The sequence below is a fragment of the Monodelphis domestica genome, chromosome 4 (assembly GCF_027887165.1).
Source record: "Monodelphis domestica isolate mMonDom1 chromosome 4, mMonDom1.pri, whole genome shotgun sequence".
In the NCBI taxonomy this organism is placed as follows: Eukaryota; Metazoa; Chordata; class Mammalia; order Didelphimorphia; family Didelphidae; genus Monodelphis; species Monodelphis domestica.
The window spans coordinates 335,965,811-335,992,266 of record NC_077230.1 but is presented as its reverse complement, the minus strand read 5'-3'; positions in this window follow the sequence as shown (position 1 = coordinate 335,992,266).

Below are 26,456 nucleotides of genomic sequence, written 5' to 3'. Positions count from 1 at the left end.
ACAGGACAGGAGATAACTCTCTTCCCTTAGAATAATGAACTTAGCAGACACATGATTTCACTTTGGTGTGGCACAGTCTACTTATGAGGAGATGGTTAAGAGAAATAGTCACATGTGGTCTGGGGTTTTCTCTTTCTTTCTCTGACCCATTTTTTGTTATTTAATAAATAATTAATAAAGTAAGATACAAACTCCAGAGAATTTTAATAATAATATAGTTATTTTCTCCTCTAGCAGCTACTTACTAGGCACTGGCAAAATATCTTAATTTTTGTGCCTTACTTTCCTCATCTGTAAAATGATGGGGTTGGATGTGTTGGTCACTAAGGCTACTTCTCAGTTTATAAAGGTATGATCTCTAATCTGATATTCAATGTCCCCTATAATCAATTAGCACTTGATCTTTCCAATTTTATCTCACATTATTCTCATCCATGTGTTTTATGCTCCCACCATTGCATAAGAATCATCATTTCTGATGCAAATAGCATTTCCCTAATTTAAGCTTTTATCACTTTTTGCTTGGAATAATGCATTAGTCTCCTAATTTATTGCCCTGAATTCAATCTCTCTCCTCCCCAATTTATCATCTCAGAGTCCACAAAGCTACTTATGTGACATACCCAAAATACAATTCAAGCCATTGGTATTTCCCTGATCAACATTACCTTTTGTGAGTTCCAGTGGATAAAATACCATATGAACTCCTTAGCTTGGCACAGAAAAATCTTCACAATCTGCTTCCTCCCTATCTTTCAAGTTTTATGGCATATTATTTCCTTCCATTCCATCTGTCTTGGGGATAAATAGTATTGGATTGTTAAATTTCTTCTATTTTTCAGTAAATCAATGAGTATTTGTGTATGATATGATAATGATGCTGATGATAATGATTTATGTTACAAAATAGAACAGAAATATATAAATACATAATGTATATTATATGTATATTCCCTATAAAAAGAAGGAAAATCAGAAGCAAAGTATTTTGACACATCTATTACAGATGGAAATATTGAAGTAGAGAAATTTGCTTTTTAAAATGTTAGAGGTGATTTGAGAGAAAGCATTTTAGATTTAAAACATGCCAAAAGCCATTTTGTCTAACTCATACATGAACAAGCATCACATCTACAACATACTTGGCATTTAGCTAGTTAGCAGAAGCTAAGTAATTCAAAATAATTTTAAAAAGGCAAATGGGATCAAATGCCTGGAGTTACATATACAGGAAATATCTGAGGTCAGAATTGATCCCAGGTTCTCCCAGAATAGCATTCAATTGACTGTGCCCCCCCCCAATTCCTTTATTAATGTCATTTTAACATAATGAGAATTTTCCCTATGAACCCACTTTACTTGCCTATATAACAGACATATACAAATTGATACCTTTATGCATTATAAAATTTGCTAAAATGCAAACAATATTAAATTATTAATATTAAATTATTATTTAAACATTAAATAATGTACTATAATGAACAGAATTATAAATGAAAGGTGAAGTTAATGATAAAGTATGCACAGGACTCTACAGTAAATTTAACTTAAGTGTGCAGGATGTTGCCCCTTTTCAGCCCACTACTTCTAGCCTTCACCACTGGTGGATGACTACAATTTTTTTTCTTTTATGAAGCTTTGGAGAAATGTTTGGACAGTGATTCTTCTTTTTATTTTTAACCTGAAACATCAGACAATAAAAAGCAATATTATTCTCAAGTAGTTTATGAACTTTTATAAATCTTGAAATAGATGGATGGATATTTTCACTGAAATCACTGAAATAACAAAATGTTTCTGCCAACTATTTTGTTGTGAACATTTTTTTGATGTTTTGATCTTGGGTTCAGAAGCTCCCTTTCCTCTTTTTGCAGTCTTTGTGGCTAGCAACTCAATCCGATCCTCATTCAAAAATTCTTCTCCATGAGATTTAATCAACTCCATATCATTTTCATCTGCTTCTAGCTCCGATTCTTGTGCTAATTTCACAATCTGGTTACTCACTTCATTAAATATTTCATCTCTGACAAATCCATAAAAATCAGGAATAAACTTCAGGAACACTTTTTCCCCCAACTCTCTTCATGTTTGTTTTTGTTACATATTCTAATGCTTTAGCAATATTTTGGATTTAATTTTATAAATGATAAGACTTCCAGAAATCTCTCAATATTAAGTCCTTGGCTGTTGAGTCATTTTTCAATAGTGTCAGACTCTTCATGACCCCATTTTAGGTTTTCATGTAGTACATAAATAACAGGTCCTGAACTTCATTATCACATCCCAATCCATAGGATATCATAGTAGAATGATGAAGTAGTGTTAGGGACAAGGAAGACCTTTTTAACATTTTCATTAAAATCATCTACTTTGGGAGGGTGACCAAGAGCAGAATCCAAAATAAGTTGAATTTTGAAAGGGATTTTATTATTATTACATAACTTCTTGACTTGGAGATGAAGTAGTGCAGAAATCATTGTACAAAGATGATAAGGGTTGATGGAATAATGCAAGCCTTAGGTTTAATAAAATAATGCAAAGATCTGTTTGCCCTGCTAATTCCTTTCAATGCTCTTGAGATTTTCTGAGCAAAACATACAAACAGAAATGACTAATTTTTGTAAGGTTTCTGCCCTAGTATAGATTTTTTTTTCCTTCACCAATGTTTAGGTTTGAGATGTCATTCTTTGATGAAACAGTCTGTTTTTGTCTGCATTAAAAATTTGATCAAGGGGGCAGCTGGGTGGCTCAGTGGATTGAGAGCCAGGCCTAGAGATGGGAGGTCCTAGGTTAAAATCTGGCCTCAGACATTTCCTGGCTGTGTGACCCTGGGCAAGTCACTTGGCCCCCATTGCCTAGTCCTTGCCACTCTTCTGCCTTGGAGACAATACATAGTATTGACTCCAAGATGGAAAGTAAGGGTTTATTAAAAAAAAAAAAAATTGACCAAGTAAGTAGGGTTTTTCATCTAATATTTTTTTCATAACCTCTGATAATTTCATTTTGCTTCCATACCTGTACTAGTAGCCTCTCCAGACACTTGTACATTATGAAAATCTGCAAAATTTTTATATCTTGGAAATCGAGCACTGTTTGTTGTAAGTATCTGGGTCCTATGATATTTTACCTTTAAATCGTCATTTTTTTAATTGTCATCTATCATAAAGGAATTTTCTTCTGAGTCTGGTCTTTATTCATAAAGTTAAAAGTTTTCCATCTCTAGAATAGCATCTTCTCTTTGTTTCTACAAAAAAGTCAACTTCATGAAAGCATTGCCTTTTATGTGCTTCTTTATCTAGGCAGCATCCTTCACTATGCTATTCACTGTCAACACCAACCACAAGATTAAATTCACATAGTATTATTAATAATTTTGATCTCTTTCATATATTCCCATTATTTTCCTTTCCAAACATATTGATTTACACTTACCAGATGATTGACTTTTACCCTCAAGATCATATTTGCTGCCATGGAGAAAATATAAGAATCAGCACTGAACACTGGGACAGGCCTGCCAGTCCTCATTAGTTGAAGACATGTAAGGACTGACTTAGAGAAGTTTCTTAATTTACCACCACTATTTGTGCTGCCCACATCATATAGCATCTTACTGTACAGTATCTGCTTTGTGTAAGGATTTTTAAAATTTGGAATGCTGATTTTTTCAGAAGATATTAAAGTAGAATTTGCATAATTTGAATTTATGTGAAGTAGTAACTGTCTATAAATTGTCACTGATAGAATGGTCAGCAAAGCAAATAATAAGTAATGTTCATCTGACATGTAAGAATTGTCAATAAGTCTAAAGAGTAATATAATTATATTCAAAATTTCCACAATTCATGTCCTGAAAGAGATAACAAAATAAAACTTCCATGGATATTATAGTCAAATTCCAGATTTTCCAACTCTAGGAGAAAATACAGTAAGCTGCCAGAAGTAGACATGGAACCACATTCAGAATTACACAGGACATTACAGAGAGCTTGGAATATGGTATTTCCTGAAAGCAAAAGATCTAGGAATATAACCAAGATTTTCTTGCCCAGTGAAACTGAGTACATTCCTTAAAGGGCAAAAATATTTATTTAATGAAATAGAGAAATTTGATATGTTCCTCATGAAAAGACCAGAATAGAACAGAAAATGTGATGTCCAAAGACAAGACACAAGAGAGGTATAAAAAGGTAAATGGGAGCAAAAGAACTTAAGGGATTCAATAAGATCAGATTGTTTAAACTCTTACATGGTAAGATGATATTTATAACTCTTAAAAAATTTATTATTATTAGAGAAAATAGAAAGAGATATATAAACAGAATGCATATGAATGAGTTTAAATTGAATTCCTGGTGAAAATGATAAACGCATGGAAAACAGTTGAGTTGGAAATAATGATACTAGGAGTAGACTGGAGATAAAAGATCTAAGGGATCTCTATAAGACTCCAGAAAAGTGTACTCTATTCTTGGCATCCAAGATTACCACAATTTATCTTGTGCTGATATTGATATAGTCATTTCATCTCATTGCACTTTGCCACCTATTAGGCTCTAAATATCTTGACAACAGGTACTGATTTTTATATCCTTATCTTGTATCCCTACAATTTAGCACAGTGCCTGACAGATACTAGGCACTTAATAAATGCTAGTTAACTGATTGACTGTCTCTTCCTAGATCAACAAGTTCATACTCTCATTTTAGAGATGAGCAAAATGATGCTAAGTAACTTTCCTCATCCATAAAAAAGGGAATAATAACATTTGATTTCTTTTATCATCCATTTCTTCTTCCTTTTCTCTTCTATGCCAATATGCATTCGTTAAACCTATATATGTGTATATAATATTATATAAGCAATTTATATCACATATATATGTAATTACAGAAGCAAGATACTATTCTAAGCACAATGCAAACAAAGATAAAGACAAATCCCCATAGTCAAGGATTTTCTAAATGTCAACTATGGAACATGAGACCTCATATTTCAATTGCTGGTAGAAAGGCCTTTCTTCACAAGATTCATAAAATAAATCAAGAGACATAGTTGAGATAAGAACCTAAGTCTCCATATTTGTTCAGTAAGCACTTATTTCAGAAATCCTTGCAAGTAATAACATTTTAAGAAATATGTTCTTGTGGTTCTGAAAGTGTCAGATTTTGAAGTTTTGGACACTAGTAGCAATGTGGACAGAGCTTTGACAATGTGCTGGACCCCAAAAGTCATTTCCACAGTTACTGAGGACAGCTGGGCACAATCTGTTTCCAACATTTCCTTCCTTTATTGTGCCTCTTTTTGACATATTTTCAATTTATCTAGTCCTTATGAAATGCTGTTCAGCTCCTTTCAAAAGTTTGTTTGTTTTTTCAAAAGTTAAAGTACCTTGAATGATGTGCCAAGACTTTGTTCATCTCCTTTGGAACTATCTCAGAGAATTCATAACCACAGAATATCTCTTTCTATCTGTAGCTGATTAGGAAACAAACATCTTAGCAAAATTAAAATGAGTCAGGGAAAGAAAGAGGAGGTAGAGGTAAGGGACAGAGATAGAGGGGAAAGAAAAAGGAAGATGAAGGGAAAGGAGGAGAGAAAAATAGAAAGAGAAGAAAAGAGAGAAAGGGAAAGAGAGCATATGGGGAGGGGGAAAAAGAGGGAGGAGTAGAAAAAGTATAGGAAGTGAGAGGAGAGAGAAAGACAGACAGAGATAGAGACAGAGAAACAGAGGCAGAGAGGCATAGAAAGAGAGAGAGACAGAGAGGAAGAGACAGAGAGAGAGAGACAGAGAGGCAGAGACAGAGAGAGAGAGAGAGAGAGAGAGAGAGAGAGAGAGAGAGAGAGAGAGAGCAAGAGGAAGAGAGGGAAGGAGGGAGAGGGAGAGAGAGTATCCTAATAACTTTATTTGCTTGCCGGCTTCAGTTGAAAACAGTATTTCTCATCAGTAGACAAGATAACAGAATACAAGCAGGACCAAACTGAATTTTCACAATACTCTACTCCACAGAACTTTAAAATAATTTCTCATATCAAATTTTGGAACAGCAGAGACAACAAAAGGCCTGGGGGATATATCTTCTAGCCTAAGACAACTTAGGAAACATCAAAGAGAGTATAAAAGTATGGTGTGTCCAGGCCCAGTGCCTGGCAAAATCACCACTGGTAAGCCTAGGAGGTGGGTGTGACAGTGATAGCAGTGACAGCAGTAACAGCAGTTTTGGAGTTTCTTAGCTAGAGATAGATGATAAAGTGGTCAGATAATTAATCAGAAAGAGATTATGGGGGACTCTTTATTGCTCATTAGCAGTTCTGGATCACAATTCCTGAATGAAGAGAAGTACCTGTGATCAGTCATAAGAGAACATAAGAACATAAGAGAACAAGGGATCTGTCACAGAGCCCTAATGCCAACAGGAGCACTAGCATTTGTGACTTCAGAGAAGCAGGGATCCTTCCTGGATAAATACCAGAGCACAGACAAGCAGAGAAGTTACCACAACTCTAACAGATAGGATAATCAGGAAAACAACAGGATAATCAGACCTTGGAATTACTAATAACTTGGAGATCTCTAGAACTAAACTACTGAAAATAACAGAACAAAAAATGCCTGAAGCATGGCACAGTGTCTCCCCAACACCGGGTGAAAAGAACTCAACTCTAATATAACTTCAAAGATAATAAATAGGTTATATAAATGAGCAAAAAGAAACAAAAGCATACTTGACCATGAAATGCTACCACAGTGGCAGGAAACATCCAGACACAAACTTAGAAGAATTCAGGATTGTGAAAACAAGTATAAGCAAAGTTTCAAAGAAAAATGCTGAGATGAAAATTGACCTGTGGGGGTGGAAAGGAACAAGTACAAAAGATAACCAAGAAGAAAATAATTCCTTAAAATTAGGATTGGATAAATAGAAGCTAATGACTCAATGAGATTATAAGGAAAAAAAAGGAAACATCAAATGAATATAAAAAATAGAAAACATGAAATATTTCATTAGAAAAAACAACTGACCTGGAAAATAGATCTAAGAGAGCTAATATAAGAATTATTAGCTTAGGTATAAGTGGATCTTTTTCTTAAATGATTAGAAGCATCTACCTAAAACTATCAGTAAGTATTCTTTATAATGAGGATAAGCTATAAGCCTTCCCAATAAGATTAGGAAACAAAGACTCCCATTATCACCAATAATATTTAAAATTCTATTAGGAATGCAAGCAATAGCAATAAAAGAAGAAAAAATAAATTGAAGGAATGGTATGATGGTATATATATATATATATATATATATATATATATATATATATATATATATATATATGGAAAATCCTAGAGATTAGCAAAGTAACAGGATATAAAATAAGCTATCATAAATCATCAGTATTTCTAAAAATGGCTTAAAAATCCCTGCAAGAAGAAATAGAAAGGGATACTTCATTTAAAATAACCATAGAGGGGGAAGCTGGGTGGCTCAGTAGATTGAGAGCCAGGCCTAGAAATGGAGGTCCTAGGTTCAAATCTGACCTCAGACACTTCCCAGCTGTGTGACCCTGGGCAAGTCACTTAACCCCCATTGACTAGCCCTTACCACTCTTCTGCCTTGGAATCAATAAATTCCAAGGCAGAAGATAAGGGTTAAAATAAAATAAAATAAAATAACCATCGAAAGAATAAAATACCTTGGAATCTGACTGCCAAAAAAAACTCAGGAACTATATGAGCATAATTATAAAACATATTTTTTACAAATAAAGTTAAATTTAAATAATTGGAGAAATATTAATTGTTCATTGGTGGGTAGAGCCAACATAATTAAAATAATGATCCCACCTAATTTCATCTACTAATTCAATGCCATCTCAATTAAATTAGCAAAATATATTTTACTGAGCTAGAAAAATAATATAAAAATTAATTTGGAAGAATAGTAGGTCAATAAAATCAAAGTAATTTTAAAAATATAAAGGAAGGAGATCTAGAAGTACTAAATTTTAACCTTATTATAAAGCAGAAATTAAAAAAAAACTATCTGGTTCTGACTAAGAAATAGAGAGATAGAACAGAAGAGACATAAACAAAAAGTAGCAAAAGATTATAGTAACTATATTTGACAAAAATAAATATTCAAATTTTTGGGAAAATAACTCTTTTATTTATAAATTTTTGAGAAAATTAGAAAGCCATTTGTCAGAAAGTAGGCATAAGAACAATCAAATACCATTTACCAAGATAAGATCAAAATGAATACATAACCTTGATATAAAGGAGATATTAGGAAATTAGATAGACAAGAAACATTTTAACTTTCACATTCATGGACAAAACAGGAATTTATGAATAAACCAGAGATAGAAAATATTGTGAGACATAAAATGGATGATTGTAAATACATTGAATTAAAAAAATAACTAATAGAACTTGTGGCCAGGGTTACATAGAAAGCAGAAAATTGGGGATGAAATTATAGTTTCTCTGGCAGACAACTCATATCTCAAATGAGTACAAAACTTTGTCAACTTTGTAAGAATATGAGCCATTACCCAAATGAAAAATAGTCAAAAGATATGAACAGAGTGTTTTGGGAGAAAGAAATTAAATTCATATATAGTCATATAAAATGCTCTAAATTATACTAATAAGAGAAAAGAAAATGAAAACAATTTTGGCATATAATCTCATACCTATCAGATTGGCTAATATGATATTAGTGCAAAATTGACAAATGTAGGAGGGGATATAGAAAAATGGGGAACTGTGAAGTGATCTAAACATTTTGGAGAGCAATGTAGAATTATGTTCAAAGTGTTATAAAACCATTTATACCTTTAGACCCCAAAATATCACTATTAGGTTTATTTCCTAAGGTGACCAAGGAAAATGGAAAAGAACTTTATTGTTATAAAATATTTATAGCAGCTGTCTTTGTGGTATTAAGAAAGTGGAAATTGAGAAGATGTCCATTTGTCTTATAAGTTAAAATAATTTTACTTACTTTAATAGTACTTTATATTTTCAAGTAACACATAATGTCTTTGTATATTTTCTATGACAGAGTTAATTGACTTTGGACCTATTCTTATTTAAATGGGGGGAAGAAAGAGACTAAATGATCTTCAATGATTTTCTCAAAGCAAATAATATGACAATGGCCAGCCAAATTTGTCCTGACTAAGAAAAAAGGACTAGGAAATTTACTTATGAGAATAATGTTGGGCCAACCAGTATACTGAATTGTAGGTGTTGCATTGGATATAGTTCTGGGTCTGGGGGTCAGGAAGATAAGTCTAAATGACATTTACTATCTATATGACACTAGGCAAGTATTTAGCTTCTGCTTGCCTCATATTCTTCAACTGTAAAATAGGGTTAGGAACAGCAATTAGTCAATCAATAAATATTTATTAAGCACCTATTATGTTCCAGGTAATGTCTGAAGCTCTGGGAATACTAAAAGAGGGAAACGATAAGACCATCTCTTAAGAAGTTCATAATCTAATAAGGGTGCTTGCTCCTTTTCTTTGCTCCTATTCTTTGACCTTTATTGTCTGCTAGATGAAGGAACTTTCCTTCAGTTGCCAGAAGAACAGGAATAATGAAGACCTAATCCTGACATTGCCTGTTGCATGCTGAAAGTTGTCTCCTTGAGAAAACTGAATGAGTTGCTTATTGGGGTAATGGGTCTCCCATGACTAGAATTATTCACATAAAAATTCTTTGATAACCTTATCCATCAGGATGTTGTAGAGGGATCTTCTAAATAGGGTATAGGGTGGAAATAAATCAGGTGTACTTGACCTGGGATACATAGAATTGCTTTAAAACAATGGTAAGAATATTTCATTAAAATTGGCATATATAAATACAAATATCATATATGTATACACACAACACATTTAATTTATGCATTTAAAGACATTACTCTTGGGAGTGGACCACAAAATTTCCTAGATAACAAAAGGGTTCCATGACCCCCACCCAGCAATTTTTTTTTAAAAGCCCTGGATCAGATAATTTCTGAAATCCCTTTCTAATGGAAAATTCAGAGAAGTTTCTTTCTCTGATCATTCATTGCAAACAGTCTGTGTGTGTGTGTGTATGTGTGTGTATATCAAAGCTGAGAAATTCAGTCACCTCTGAAATATAAGTAGCAGACCACTGAATATATTTCTTGAATCCCCATTAAAAAATAATAAAAATCAATGATGGCTATTTTACTCTGAAGATTAAGACCAAAAGCATTTCTGAGAATTGCCTATTGACTGGGTGACTGGAGAAAATTGAGATGCCTCATTGAGATCTGGTATCACCAGAATGCTGAGGAGATAGAATTCACTGAGGAGAAGGGAATCGTTCTCTCCGCTTCATGTTTGCTAAGTTCTAACAAAATTCTCCATGAACTTTCAATTACAGTGAAATCAGGTAATCAAAGATGTCCTGAATTTCGGTCAGGGGAATTTTATAAACAATCATGCATAACTCTAAATATCTTATCACCAGTCAAATCAAGTTTCTGCTGAATAGGTGGGCAGAACTATATTAAAGTTTTATGTCTTTTTTTTAAACCTAGGATAGGTAATATAAACCAATTTCTCAGGTGAGGAGTTTTAGAACAAAGTAGAATTGGAGGATGAACTCACCAGGCCAGTCATCAAGTAGCTGCATGCTACAATATTTAACATTTTTGAGTTTGGGTATTTCTGTTACTGAACACTGATATTAGAAATGACCTATAAAAGTGAAACCCTCCAGCAAATGTTGGATTATTGTATGTGGGCACTCTGCCCTAACCCCCTTTTCTTGGGTAGTACAGGTGACATGAGTCTGCTTCACCTGCCTCACCTGCATCACCCATGTCTGTGTACGTGAGCATGAGCTTGACTCTGAGCCTAAATTTGACCTGGAAGTGAAAGAGAGGATAAAAGGGGCTAATGAGGAAGTGTTGGATCTCTCTGTCTCTGTGTCCTGCGAAGGAAGCTGCTGCTGCAAGTGATGCTGGACCAGTCACATTGAAAGTTAGCCTAGCCCTTATCTCTCTCTCTCTATTTCTCTTCTTTTACTTATCCAAGTAATTCTAATAAACTTTATTAAATTCTAAGGACCAAAGTCATAATTTATTAATCAGTTATCCCCAGGGCCTAGTCATGGCCTTGCAGGCAGGTACCACCTAAAAGTTGAAGTAAAAGTGAAAACCTGTATAAGTGGCAGAAATACACCACTCTGAGAGATGCAGTAATGTGGACCTGGTGAGAATACTGGAGTTAGAATCAGAAGAATAAGGTAAAATTTGGGAGAGCTATAGGATTTGCTAAAGCTATTTTACTAGTATGGCCTTCACTTTCCTTTTTTTTAAAATGGGGTAATAATACTTTCTATTTATGTAAATATTTTGGTCAGGTCATAGTATTTGAAATATTTACTTCACAAGGTGATTATGATGATCATTTGAATGAGTGAATGTAAAAAAAACAAAACAGCCAACTGTGTACTTAAGAAAACATCATTTAAACATTAGCTCCTGAATCATTAGTCTTCATAAAAAGTAATGTTCTGATTTCTAGTCCTCTTGGAATGATGAACATGGACACTCTATTTTTTTTTATTTTTACTACCCATTGATACAGTTTTTAATAATCATATTCTGGCATTATGTGATCTATCTTCTCTTTCTCCTCAATCCAAAAGGCAGCAAATGATGTAATATAGGTTGTATGTGTATTACCATATAACATATTCAGCATGTTGTGAAAGATGACAAATATTTACACTCAAAAAAATCCATGGAGGAAATAAAGTGAAGAATGGTATGCTTCAATATACATTCAGACACCATCAGTTCCTTCTATTGTGTCCTTTTTCATCATGAGTCCCTTGGAGTGGTCTTGGATCCCTGCCTCGATAAAAATTAAGTCATTCACAGTTAATCATCACACATTATTGCAATTACTAGGCGCAACATTCTTCTGGTTCTGCTCATTTTATTTTGATTTACTTTGTAGAAATCTGTCAAGTTGTTTTCTTTTTTTGGTGATCATCTCATTCATCATTTCTTATGGCACAATAGTATTTCATTATAACCATATACCACAACTTGTTTAGTCTTTCTTCAACTAATTGACATCCCTTTAGCTTCCAGTTCTTTGACACCAAAAAAAGAGGTAACATAAATACTTTTGCACAAGTAGGTCCTTTTTCCCTATCTTGGATCTCTTTCAAATACAAAGTTAATAATCAAATTGCTAGGTCAAAGGGTATACACAGTTTTATGGCCCTTTGGGTATAGTTCCAAATTGCTCTCTAGTATGGTTGAAACCACAGTTTCACCAAAAGTATCTTAGTGTCCCAATTTTGCCACATCCTCTCCAACATTTATCATTTTCATTTTTTGTCATATTAGTCAGCCTGATATGTGTGAGGTGGTACACCTCAGAGTTGCTCTAATTTGCATTTTTTAATTAACAGTGATTTGGGAGCATTTTTTTTACAATTATTAAAAATAGTTTTAACTTCTTCATCTGATAATTTTATTTTTATAGCCATTGACCACTTGTCAAATGTGGGAAGCTTTGTATTCTTTGTATTTGTAAATTTGACTTAACTATTAACAAGAAGGCAAGGATCTGGGACAATTAAAGAAATGTATAAGGAAAAAGGCTGTAGAAGAAACAGATAGAGTCCAAATGCACATTTAATCATATTATAGTTAATTTTATTTCTTCCATACATTTTTCTCTAGGGTAAGCAAATATGTCTTCTTTCAGAACATGACAAACAAGAAAATATGTATTATAAGATACTATATATACAACATATCATTTTATCTATATTCTTGGGAAGGGAAGAATGTGCAGGAGGGGAAAAAAGAAAGAGGAAGATCTACGGGGCATAAATACTCTGAGAATTTTTTTTTCTTGGACAAGCATATTTATTATAATTGATTACATATTTATAAAAATATATTGTTACATATTTCATATGGATATATAAAAATACAAATGGTAACTAAAATAATTGACTTAGTTCCCTATATATTTGAGAAGTAAGATCTTTGTCAGAGACACTTGCTATGAATTTTTCCACAGTTTTTTGTTTCCCTTTCTAATCTTGGTTTCAATGATTTCATTTAGGCAAAAAACATTTAAATAATTCAGTAAAAATAATTTACATACATAGATACATCCCATAATGCTCTCTATGACTATTTTGTATGTTTTTCTTCCCTTATTCATAGATTGGACAGGTATGCTCCTCTAATTTGTTTATGACATTACTCTTTCTAAATCATGAATTCACTTTGATTCTACCTTGGTATGACATACCTTTGAAACTTGTTTCTGCCATATTGTTTCCCAGCAGTTTTTGACAAATACTGACTTCTTCCTCCAAAAGCTTGAATCTTCAGGTTTAGCAGAGGCTAGGTAAATATGGTCATTTACTAATGTATATTATGTATCTAATTTATTACATTGATCCACTGTTCTAATTCTTGGCTAGCACTAAATTGCTTTGATGGTTGTTGCTTTATAAAACAGTTTGAAATCTGGTACAGCTAAGCCACCTTCCTTCATATTTTTTTTTCATTAATTCTCTTGATATTTTTGGCTCTTTGTTTTTTTAGATCAATTTTATTATTTTTTCCAGGTCTACGAGATAATTTTGGGGTAGTTTGATCACTATAGCCCAGAATACATGTTAATTTAAATTGAATTGTCATTTTAATTATATTGGTTGGACCTACCCATGAACAACTAATGTTTTCCCAATTGACTTTATTTGAGTGAAATTTCTGTAATTGTTATCATATTGTTTCTGAGTTTGTCTTGGAAGGTAGAATCTTAGGTATTTTATATTATCTACTGTTATTTTAAATGGACTTTCTCTTTCTTTATCATTAGACTCTATTAGTAATATTTAGAAATGCTGGTGATTTATGTCCATGGACTCTTGAAGACTATTTTAGGGGCATATGAGTTCTGGCAGAATGCCCCATGATTGATAGGCTTTATCTATTATATAATCCCATTGGTTCAGTGTGTATCTGTCACATAAGCTCTAGCTTTTGTTAAGTCAGAACTGGTCTTAGAAATATATAAATTATCACTTAATAAATCCATTTCTCAGCTACAGATATTTTCTCTGGATGACTTTCATGCAAGGAATATTCCTCTTCAACTCTGTTTGCCAATTTCTCTGTTTTCCTTTGAAGTACCAGCTAAAAAGACTTAATCTATAAGAAATCTTTTTCAGCTCCTCAATTCTTGTGCTTTCCCTCCAATAATTATTTTCTATTTATTCTGGGTATATATCTTGTATGTTGTATCCATCAATTAGATTTTAAGAGTCTTGACTGTTTTTCCTCTTTTTGTATCCCTGGTGCTCATCAAAATGATTGGTACACAGTAGCATTTAGTAGATATTGATTGATTGATGTCATGGAGGGACTGTAACCTGCACTGTTGAAATGAGTACTTATATTAGTGAAATAACAGGTGCTTGTGATAATTGTGGAAGGAGTAGAAAGTCAAGCAAGACTTCAAGGGGAGGTTTCACTTAAGCCAGTCTTTGAAAAACAGGAAGGCTTTTCACTGATGAACCCTCTTTCTTAGATTTGTGGATTTTAGAATTCACAGAACTGCTATTTGCATAATCTGGGGAATAAAGACTTGTTTTTCTAACTCCCTTACCTAAGCCAGGGAAACAGAGGCTGGATATTCAGACAATTGGCTGAGGCTACTCAGGGAACTAATGGAAGAGAAGTGAATTTTATATTATTTTCCCTTAGTTGTATGATTGGCTCAGAAAAGTTTAAGAGTTAGTGCATGAGCATGCACAATGTTTGAGTAAAAGCGTATGGCCAGGGATCATGGGACATACTTTGATGGCTTTCATTTGAGATCCCTTCCAACCCTTGGTTTTTGTGATGTATCCTTTCTACTCCATGCTCTTCAATCAGTTATCCCTGGCAGAGTGAGCAGGGTGGTTGACTTTGGCCAAGGCTGCCAGAGACTCAGGGCAATACATCAGAAAGACTATGAACTCCTGAGTCTCAGAAGACCTGGAAGCTTAACTCTCTTTGAAGCCTGATGTCTGTATTCAACTTCAATCACTGGTCAAACATTCTGCTTATTTACATTATCTGTATTTATTATTCAACAGGCCCTGGAAACAGGAAAATACCTTAATTATTCTTATGAGTGGTTTCCAAACAAAATCCATAAGTAAAAACTTGGCAAAAAATACAAAACATACCTTTTAAAATAAAATAAAAACCATGCAATTTCAAGATTTGATCTATCTAAATCACATAGTATTTAGAGGGTCATACCTGGATTCAGGGAGACCTGAGTTCAAATCTTATCTAAAATACCTCCTTTTTTTAATATTGAGCTAAGTCACCAGGGATAGCTGGTAGCCTAGTAAATACAATACATAGCATGGAATGAAGAAGACATCTTCCTGAATTCAAATCTGACCTTAGACAATGACTAGACGTATTGCCCTGTGAATGTCACTTAATCCTCTTAGCCTCAGTTTCCTTATCTGTCAAATGAGAAGGAAATGGCAAACCACTCTTGTACATTTGCCAAGAAAACCCCAAATAAGACCTAAAAGATTTGTACATGAATGAAAAATGACAGCAATGAAAATCACTTAAATCTCTCTTAGCTTCACTCACAGTGATAATAGAGTTTGGATTTGAACCTAGGACTTCTGACCAGAAATCAAGTTGAAATCTTATCCATCCTTTAATTCCCAATTCAAAGTTAACTCTTCTATAAAGATTTGATCTACCAGTCAGAAATAACTTTTTCTTCAAATCTTATGTCAAATGTTGATATTTGACAATTTTGGAACTCATGGGACTTAGTATTAGAGGTTTTTTGATGAGAAAAATTTGTCCTGGTATTCAATGTTTGCTAAGCACTTGATGGGCTTGCTAGAACATGTTAGTATCATGATCTCGGGAAGTATATGCCCACTCTAGTCAAAACAAAGTAGCACACATTAGTTCAGGAGCATATAGAAGACCTCAACACTGAGGAACTGTAAGAACTTCAATGGAAGCAGCAACAGCTATAGGCAGGAGAGTTTTCTTCAGATGAGGAGGATGTCTCCACTTTATTAATCAAGGAAGAGTATGCAGAATGGGTGGAAGTGCAAACTTTGTTGAAAATATCACCCTGATAAAGCTTTAACCAGAAAGAATTATAACTTTGTTAAATAACCAGACCATTTCCCATTTTAGAAGAAATTTGAAACAGAGACAAAAATAAACCTCATTGAACCAGTTTCTTATGAGGCTTATACTTGGTGAATCTCAAGCACAGTTTAGTGGTGAAAAGGGACAGAAAAGAGAAAGAGAAAGAGAAAGAGCACCACAGGGGTAGTCAGCCTCACATATTATGGAAGGAGACTCCTCTTCCAGTTTATAACATTTCTCCTCTCTGTCCTCCCCTTAGGCCATGAATTCTTCTCAGGTAAAGTTAAGTTAAAATTGTTTTACTTAATCTAATTATTGTTTATTTTTTATATTTATGTCTATATATATATATATATTTATTTAGTAAAATACAACTCAATGAATATACTGCCTCATAAAATCTAGATTTTTTCTGTATTAATTCAATTTACATTATTCCTTATAGGAAAATTCATTTGGTACTCAACTTTTTTGAGACTCTACCCTCCTTCTGGAATGAATTAATTATGAGTACCAAGGCATCACGGTATCATATTTTGTAGCTCACATTTATTTCTCATTCTCTATTGTCTATTATAGGTATTTGTGTATGTGTGTATATATATCTATCTATCTATGTGTATCTAATCTCTCTCTCCCCAAGATCATAATTTTCTTTATTTCTACCTGCATTTCAAGAAAGTCATTCAGCATCTCTGGATGTTAGTTTACTCCTCTATAAAAAGAGTTGTTTGATAACCTCTAAGGTACCTTCCAACTTTAAATGGATGATCCTAGAATTGTAAGCCTAGTCAATATCTTCTACTCTCATTAGGCTACTCTATGTCCCAAACATATCTCTCACTCTTTGCTATCCCATTTTTTGGTTATGTTATTTCATACACCTAGGATATTCCACTGCTTCATTTCCACAATCTCACTTGTTGAATTCTTTTCCATCCTTCACTGTTCACTTGGCAAGTCATTTCTCCTATGAAGCCTTGATCTATTGCATAGACACTAAAATCTTTTAGCATGATTTCTAAATAACAAATGACTGGGAACAAAGCAAATATGAATTAGTTATAGAATGGCTTAATGAATGGTGGTACATGAATGTAAAGGAATTTATTATACTATAAGAAAAATCAAATTAATTCCAAAATTAATATCAAGAAGCATAATATTATATGAATGGATACAAAGTAAAATCTGTGGAAGTAGGAAAATAACAATATTGGAAATGGAAGCTATGACAACAACAATAACAGAAATGAAACAAAATGCTATGGAATAAGAATTTACTTTCTCCTTTCTTTTCACAAAGCACGAGCCTGGAAGTAGAACACTGAATATAATGTAGAACTTGGTTGAAGTACCAGTTTTTTGAAGTGGGCCTTTTTTCTCTTTTTTAATTTTTTTAAAAAAACATTCTTTCATCTTTGACTCGATACTATGTATTGATCCCAAGGCAGAAGAATGGTAAGGACTAGCCAGTGAGGTTCAAGTGACTTGGCCAGGGTCACATAGTTCTGAAGTGTCTGACTCCAGATTTGAACCAAGGGCTTCCAGATCTGGCTTTCAATCCATTGAGCCACCTAGCTGTCCCTTCTTTCCCTTTTAAAATATATTTATTCTAAGTGATGACTTTCTGGAAGTGGGGAAAAGAGGTATTTTTGAGACATGATGTAAAAACTAAAGATACAGATGATTTACTTTTAATTTAAATATTAAAATGTCTGTTGAAGTAAAATAACTGAAGCACTGAATTTGGAGAGATGGAATATAGAACCTAACTAGGTAGAAATTATATTCTAGCTCTTCTGCTTACCACCTATAGAATCTGACCCAAGTCACGTACTATCCCTGATGCTCTGTTTCATTATATATTAAATGAGTTAGTCAATATGATGGTTCAGTTGCATTCTAAAAATGTTAATTTAGCTTGGTACATTCACAGTAGATAGTAGAAAATTGTCAAATATTAATTAATTTAAGGTCTTGCCACATACTGGTTGCTCAGGATAAAAATGAAAAAATCAACAAAAAGTTCCTGCCTTCAGTGAGTTTATATTTCACAAATCTCTCTCCTTCCCTATAACTTCTAAATCATTTTTGCTTGTGGACTTAGAGGCTTTTCTAAATTTCTGATTGCAGAAAGGGAGGTGTAACACCACAGTTGACTGATTTATACCTGCCACTGGGTTTTATTTCTGGCTTAGGCATCTACCTTGCTTAGCCATTTGGCACCTGTTCTTTAGCCAGCTTTGTGGAGAGTCACTGGCAGCTGCTACGGTGGGCTATGCTGTGAGTAGTACTTGTTTTCTAATTCTACAAACATCTTTGTAATGCACTTTGTATTTATGTAGCATGTTATGCCAAAGTATTTTGAAGCAGTCAATTATGCAATTCACAAAGCATCTCCAAGAGGCTGGTTCCTTCCATTTCTCTATCAGTTCAATATGAAGAAATTGAGAGAGATTCAGACACTGAATTCTCAGTGTCTAGTACTGCCCTCAAACCATAGAGGAGTGGTCTCTTCCTCCTGATGAATTGGTGAAAATATATCACAAGATAGAGAAAAGGGAGAATGCAGACTAGATCTGTGTGGAAATATTGAAATATGGGGCAAGATTGCAGGGATGGTATCAGGGAATGACAAGACTGCTATTGGGATGGTCATCACTAGTTGACAGAGTAAATTTCAAGTGGATGATGGTGTAAGCTTTAGACCTCACCTTTACCATCAATATGGGGGAGCTAGGTTCCAGAAGAGCGAACGTGATATTAGAAATACCAAAATTCAAATCCTGCCTCAGACATTTTACTAATTATATGAAGGGAAGCTATTTAATAGTTTTCACTTCAATTTCTTCATCTGTAAAACTGGGATAATAAAAGTACCTAAACCCAGAGATTTTGGAAGAAATAAATAAAAAAGAACATTTGTAAAGCACTTTGAAAATCTTAAAACAGCAAATAAATACTAACTAACATTATGTCTATGTGAGGCTCTCATGTGAGCCACTTGAAGTCAAGGGAAATATAACTGTGTGAAGGATATTCCATTCCTTTGAGAGCTTTGGCTGTATTTCTACAATATAGTCTACATCTTCATTTCTTCCCTACATACAAAAAAGTTGGGAAGAGGCAATGGGCAAAGGGCAAAGCAGTGACAAAAAAAACAAAGATGAAGAGTCATGACAGCTGTATTTCCCTTTGGTCGAAGATTTCAGAATGTAGAGCGAATGCTATGGCTGGCAACAATGGGGAATACTGGCATACCATCTGGGCAAAGGAATAATGAATGTGGTAAGTTTGGGCAAGAGATTGATAGAAAATTATAGGAAATCATCACACAGAAATCATCAGGGAGGAAACAAGTCCCTCTGATTTAGAAATCTCAGGAAAATCCCTGATTTAGGGTTAGGGTTAGATCTCTGATGAAATTTATTGCACATCTCTGAATAAATGAAAGCTCACAATTTTCATCACAATTTCAGATTTACCAAGTTCTATTCTCACAAAATTAATTTGAGACATGTTGCTTTGCTATTAGCATTATTTTATTTCCTAGGCAACTGGACATTATGAATACCTGGCTTCAAGTTCTCTCTCTGACAAATACTAGCTATGTGATCATGGGCAAGTTATTGAATATCTCCTGACTTCAGATAATTCTCTAAGGCTAAAATAAAAAAAGAGAATCTAACTGCTATAGAAAAAATTGACAGAGTCTGAATGTAGATTGAAGCATACCATTCTTCACTTTATTTTCCCCATGAATTTATTCTCTAGTGTAAAAGATGTCTTTTTTTTGCATGATGAACATGGCCATATGTACTGTATGACAATACATGTATAATCCTTTAGCATGGGGGAAGGGTGCAGGAGAGAGAGAATGGATAACAAAGTGTCAGAAAATGACTATTTTATTAAAAGATTGTATTGATGTATAAAAAATTAAATCAAATTTAAAAAAAGAATTTGAATAGGACAAGAAATTTCCTCATCAAAAACTTCTCAAAAGAGATGAAAACACAGGTCAGGAAAAAAATATGAAATGCTTATTATATAACTGAAGAAACTGAGGCCTAAGAAAATATAATGACTATGTCCATGGTCATGTAGGCAATGTCAAAGTTAAGATATGAAGCCATATCTCTACCAATTCTTCTCTTTTTTGCCTATTTTTTTTAGCAAAATCTTCACATCATTTTTTAAAACTTAGTATAATTTTTAGTAATATTTTTCTGACATTTTATGATTCCTGTTCTTTCTCTCTCCAATATTTCCTCCCTCCCCAAGATGGCAGGTAATATGATATGTACTGTACATGTGCTATCATATAATATATTTTTCCATGTTCATCATGTTAAAAAGAAAAAACACAAATTGCTTGCACCAGAGGAAAAAATTATGGAGAAAAAAGTACAGATTTCTATCAATTCTTAATATTTGTACTCTCCTCACTGCAGATTTCAGTCTCTGAATGACATTGAAATGGGAATGGGGTTGAAAAATGATTGTTGGAGAATTGATTGAAGTCACTCAGGAATACTTACCTCAGAGCAGAGAGGATTCGGTGCGGGACATGATTATTGTTTTTTTGTACTTTAAAGTCTGTCAGTGGAAAGGGTTTTAAATTTATTCGCCTTCAGCTCCACACAGAATTAGGAAATGTTTAGGAGAACAATGTTAGCTGAATTTAATGAAGAGTCTGTGTCTAGTTAAAACTGCCTCACACTGAAATGAGGTAGTGAGCTCCCTGTGCCCCAGAGTAGTAGAGCTTGTGTGACCAATATTCAGGTAAGATGCAAGATCATAATTTTCTTTATTTCTACCTGCATAAATTGGAACAGAAGACCAATGCAGTATCTTTCACCTATGGGATAGAGCTCAAAATGAGCAGTTCTCTTGTCTTTTGTCATGAGCATTAGGAGATAAACTCAGCTTATGTTTGAAGACAGGCTAATTGGGGTTGTACTAATAGCATAAGTGTTGCCTTTATGAAAGTATTTGATGCTGTTTTCCTATAAAATTTTAATTGCAAACACCATTCTAAATATCTACCATATGGATTGAAAGCTGGCCAGAGGACAGCAACAGAAGAGGGAATCATACTAGCAATGTTAATTATCAAAAGGTATCTTAACAGAATTCTCTGAGGATTTCTATTCATATTCTTTACCATTAATAATGATTTGGAGGAAAGGAAAGCGTTACAATAAATAAACAATATATATTAATATTATATATTATGTGTAATTATATAAATTATACATATAAATATAAAATATGTAAAATTATATATCATACATATATAAGCTCTTCAGCCCATCAATTTACCAGGAATAAACTAAAATCCAGATAAGTAAGTGGCCCAAATTGTGTTTCTCCTGACCCCCTGGCTCCTTCATTTTGCTCCAGCATCCCTATGGGTTCAGACACAGAGACATTTGATCATATCCAGAATATAAGACAAACGTGTCTTACTTTGAACCTATATTGTTACTGCTACGTTGGGCACTTTTTTTTTTTCAGATTCCTCATCTCTTTTCTGGTTTCTCTTGTCAGAACAGATTAGATTGGATTCCAACTTCCTAAAATCTGCAGTTTAACTCCTTGTACTTTGGTCTCTTGTCTCCTTTCTTGGTTCCATCACTTTTGTACCCTGCTAACTCTTAATTATCCAGTGATGACTGCCTGCTTCTTCCTTTCCTTAATTATTCCCTAGACTCTGGTCTTCTTATCTATGTGGGGCAATGTTCCTTCCTGTCTTAGTTAAGTCTCTCATTCAGTCAAGGGAGGAGTTGTAGCATAATGCAAAGGATATTGGACCAATACTTTGTGTGTTATGTTTGAACACTTACTTAAAATCTTGGAGTCGTTCTTTTAAAATTACTTTCACCTTACACTTCCATCCACATATATTCATGTATATATAAACATATATACACATATAGATCTTATAAGTGTATAATTACTTGTATGCTATCTCCACTCAGTTAGAATGTGACCTCTTTGAGGGCAGGAACTATGTTTTTGGGTCCCTGTAGCCCTAGCACTTAAGGTAGTACTTGACACATAGCAAGGGCTTAATAAATGCTCATTAACTTACTGTGCTCCAGTTTTTTCATCTCTACTGCAGGCTAAACCTTTTTCTTTTTACAACAGAGAAAACTTCATATGGAATTAAAGCTTCTGAAGTTAAATCTCAGTTTTATATTTTGCTGTGTGATCTTAGGTGAGTTATATCCCATCTCTCAGCCTCTGTTTCATCAAATAGAAAATGAAAGGATCATGTCAGTGTATTACTGAGTTATTATATGATCCTACTTATACTACCTATGTTAGAGCATTTTGAAGAAAGTCTCTGGTAAATTTGCCAAGCTGCTACATCCCTGTGAGGTGTTATTATCATTCTTGCACCTGCCTTTTAGGATACCACCTTCCTCTTTGTGCCCCATTCAACTGAATTCAATAAAAATGAAAAAAAAAAGAGAGAAACCAGGAAAAGGAAAACTGAAGCAGTTGAAAAACACATTTGAATAATAAAGTGACTGGATTTTTCTATTGGTGAAAATATCATGCTGATGAAGATAAGATAAAAAATTCAGTTGCTAGGAGGATTAGTTACTATCTCTCTAGTTAATTGTGACCTTAGGGATACATCTTACAAAAATGAGATAATGGTGATAAGCAAAAGAATTTGAATAGAACAGCACAAATTTTTTACTGCTACTTTAAAAAAAAGGGGGGGGGTGATGAAAAGTATATTCTATTACCAAGGGAAGAGCATGAAAAATATCTGCCATGTTGAGGCAAAAGAGAAAGTCTATGATTGGATATCACTTTCTTCCCCAGATATCATTGCCTTGGGTGGGTGATGGTTTATCACAAATACAAGAACTTTATTGGTGCAATATAGACTCTAGGATCAAAGGTTAATAATAAGACTTAAAAGTGACTGTTTTTTTTTTTACAGATGTAAAAATAAGCCCTAGAAAGGTTACTTAACTCTTCAAAGAGTACAGACATAGTAAATGAAAAATACAGACTTTTAGCCCAGGTTCTCAGGTATCAAATCTAATGCTCTTTTCATGGTATTACAACATATTATCGGTACTCTTAGTATTTTCTTTAAAAGGAGGTAAATTATCTTGGACTTGTACCATCTTACATCACAAAAGTTTCTCCCAGAGAACCTCTAAGGTAACAAATTTTCTTAGGAAAACAAATAAAAACAAGAGAAAAAAGAATGAAATAAGTAAAATTTATCAATATGTCAACGAAGTCTGAAAATAAACATTGTACATTGACAACCATGAATGTTTCATCTATTCAACAGATTATCTACTTTGTGCTAGGCTTTGTGCTAAGTGCTGAGACTCAAAAAAATTCAAACAAGAATTGTCATTATTGTGATAAAGTTCATAGTCTAATATGAGACTTCTACAAAGAAATGGAGTAGAATTATCCTTTCATGTCTCTTCTCACCCTTAAATATACAGAGAACCATTTCCTAATTTCTTTCTACCACCTCGAGATGAAAAACTGTTTAGCAGCATAACTAACAAGGGCTCTCTGCTTTCTCAGGAATCCACTGACAAGGCATGACTATCTGGGCCAATGCTAAATGCAGAGATCTTGAAGGAAGCACACAGACTTGCGCCATAGCCTCAAAGAAGTAAGAATGCCAATATATTTTTGGCAGAGAATTTTCTGGTCTCATAATTCCACTCAAAATTCAGGCTTAGGAAACAACACCAAAACCTCACTATTATAATTTAGTTAAGCTGAAACCAGCAGTCACTATCAGATTTCCAGCATCAAGACTTCTTAGTTGCCTCCAAGTTTGGTGGGCACAATCTGATGAGATGACTTGGAACAGTTTTGACTATATGATTATTGCCTTTTTGGATTTTACACATGGCTCCTATTAGGTATGATTGCAGTATGTTTATGTGTTTCACCAAATCTCATGAATTTGGTAATTTATTGGTCATATTTGTATTTGTCACATCCATACCTGCCATGATGAATACCATCTGTGACAATAAATATATACATTTGATGTAGGTTTGCTGTGAACCATGATTGCCCAGAAGGCCAAAGAAACTTGTTTCTGATGAATCAGTGAGGATTATAATAGTCTTTCTCTCCAAGATAGTTGTGAGAGCAACTGTGGAACACTGTTATTTGGTGAATACTTCACTGCTAAATAAGTATATGGTCAAACAGAAAAGCTAAGAGCCACAGCTGGAAAACCCAACATGCTAGGAATGCTGGAAAAAGTAACTTGAGATTTATCACTTGTTTAGTGGGTTATAGTTACTTCCATAGGTGCTACAATGAAAACCAGAGTCAGCATCTCAGATCTGTACCTCAGAGAAAGAGAAAAATCATTTTGACCCAAATTTGTACTCAGAAATCCTGGGATAGAAACCTGATTGTTTGTTTTTCCTTTCTGACATCAGACAAATTTTTTTAATTTCTGAGGGGTCTCAGTATTACCATTAGAAAAAAAATTAGGACTGAATTAGATCACCTCTAATCCTTTTAGCTCTTAAATCCTTTCACATTTTGATTAACTGTCCTGGAGATAGAAAATTTTATGTGGTAGAGAACTATGTGCAATAGTTGAAGACAGTGGGTGCCCACACAATATAGAATGATTTGTGCCACCCTTCTAAAGCAAATTCTTCCACTGGCATTTTATTGTTTCTAAAATTTAACCATTTTGGCATCCATTCTCTAATACATTCCTCAAATACTCTAACTCTGCAGTCTCCCGGTTAACTCAGTTCTCATAGCCTATTCCTCCACATGACCATAGCTATACTCAAATATGGTCATCTGCTTGAATCTGCCTTTGCTCACTTCAATGTTTGAAATATTTAAATTACCTTCATATGATCGATATTTCATCCTTACATGTCTCCTTACTCTTTACTCTTCTTAATCTTATTTTTTTCTCTATTGTGAACTTAAAATTCCTTCCTCTCTCAGCACAATACCTGACCATCACCTCTCTTCTCAATCTTGAATCTTGATTACAGAATTCAACTCTATCCTATTGTCTAATCTTGAATCCTTTGATCCCTTATTCTTCTGGTTTATCATTGATAATATCTTGCCAAATCATTCACCTCTTTTATTCTTATTCATATATTGCTAAATGGAAGTGAAAGAAATCATGGAGTCTATGCCCAAGGCATGCTAAATTCATGCCAGCTAACCTCAAGAGAGCCATTGATATAACAAGGTTATTCTACTTCTCCTGTCTAATTGATTCCCCATCTCAATCACCACAATAGGTATTATAACCTATTCTTTTCTTGAATCTTATATTGTTCTCCTTTCCACACTCCCTGTGCTGAGGATCTTTTCTTGGATACTTCACATAAAAAGAGGCCTCCTTCCTCTTATACTTCATCTCAATTTCATCCATCTTCAATCTGTATTAGTTCCTCCATTCCCGTCTCTGTTGTGGTGGTTCTTCTGTTTACTCAGACCAATTTTCCTATATGTGGTTTCAATCTGATCCCCTCTCATATTCTCCAGAATATTCTCCCCAACACTATTCTCTGTCTCTGTCTTTTTGTTTGTCTTGGTCACTATCTGTTTCTGCCTCTGTCTCTCTTTCATATTTTCAAACAGTTCTTGTCCACTTGTTCCTGAACTAATACCTTCAAACATGATCAAATGTTTTTTAAATAAAACAAAATAAAATCTCATCAAATTTCTTCTTTCAGTGACCATCAACTATCATTGTCTATCACTTCATGCCTTTTCAACTAATACTATTTGAGCTGCTGCTTGTTTCCTCCTTTTTATCATATTCTAAACTCCCTCTTGCCTAGCTTTTGACCACATCAATTAATGGAATCTTCTTTTTCCAAAGTTCTTGTTGATCATTTAAATATCAAATCTACTGATCTCTTCTCAATCTTGACCCTTTTTAAACTCTCCTGGACATTTTTTCCTCTATGTTTCTTCATTTTTGTACTTTCTTGGTCCTCCTATATGTTTGACTCTTTTTTTCTCAGGCACTAGGGAGAAATCTAAATACCTGTTAAGGGAATTGTAACACAGATTGAATAAATTTTTTTCAGAGCAGTAAGGTAGAGAAAATTGAGAAAGTTTTTCTGGAAGGAAAGATCCCATTCTAGATTAACATCAAGGATGACCTGGATCACTAAGCAGCATTCTGGTGACTTAATTTGGTCACTGAATATTTGTGGCATTTGAAGGCTATT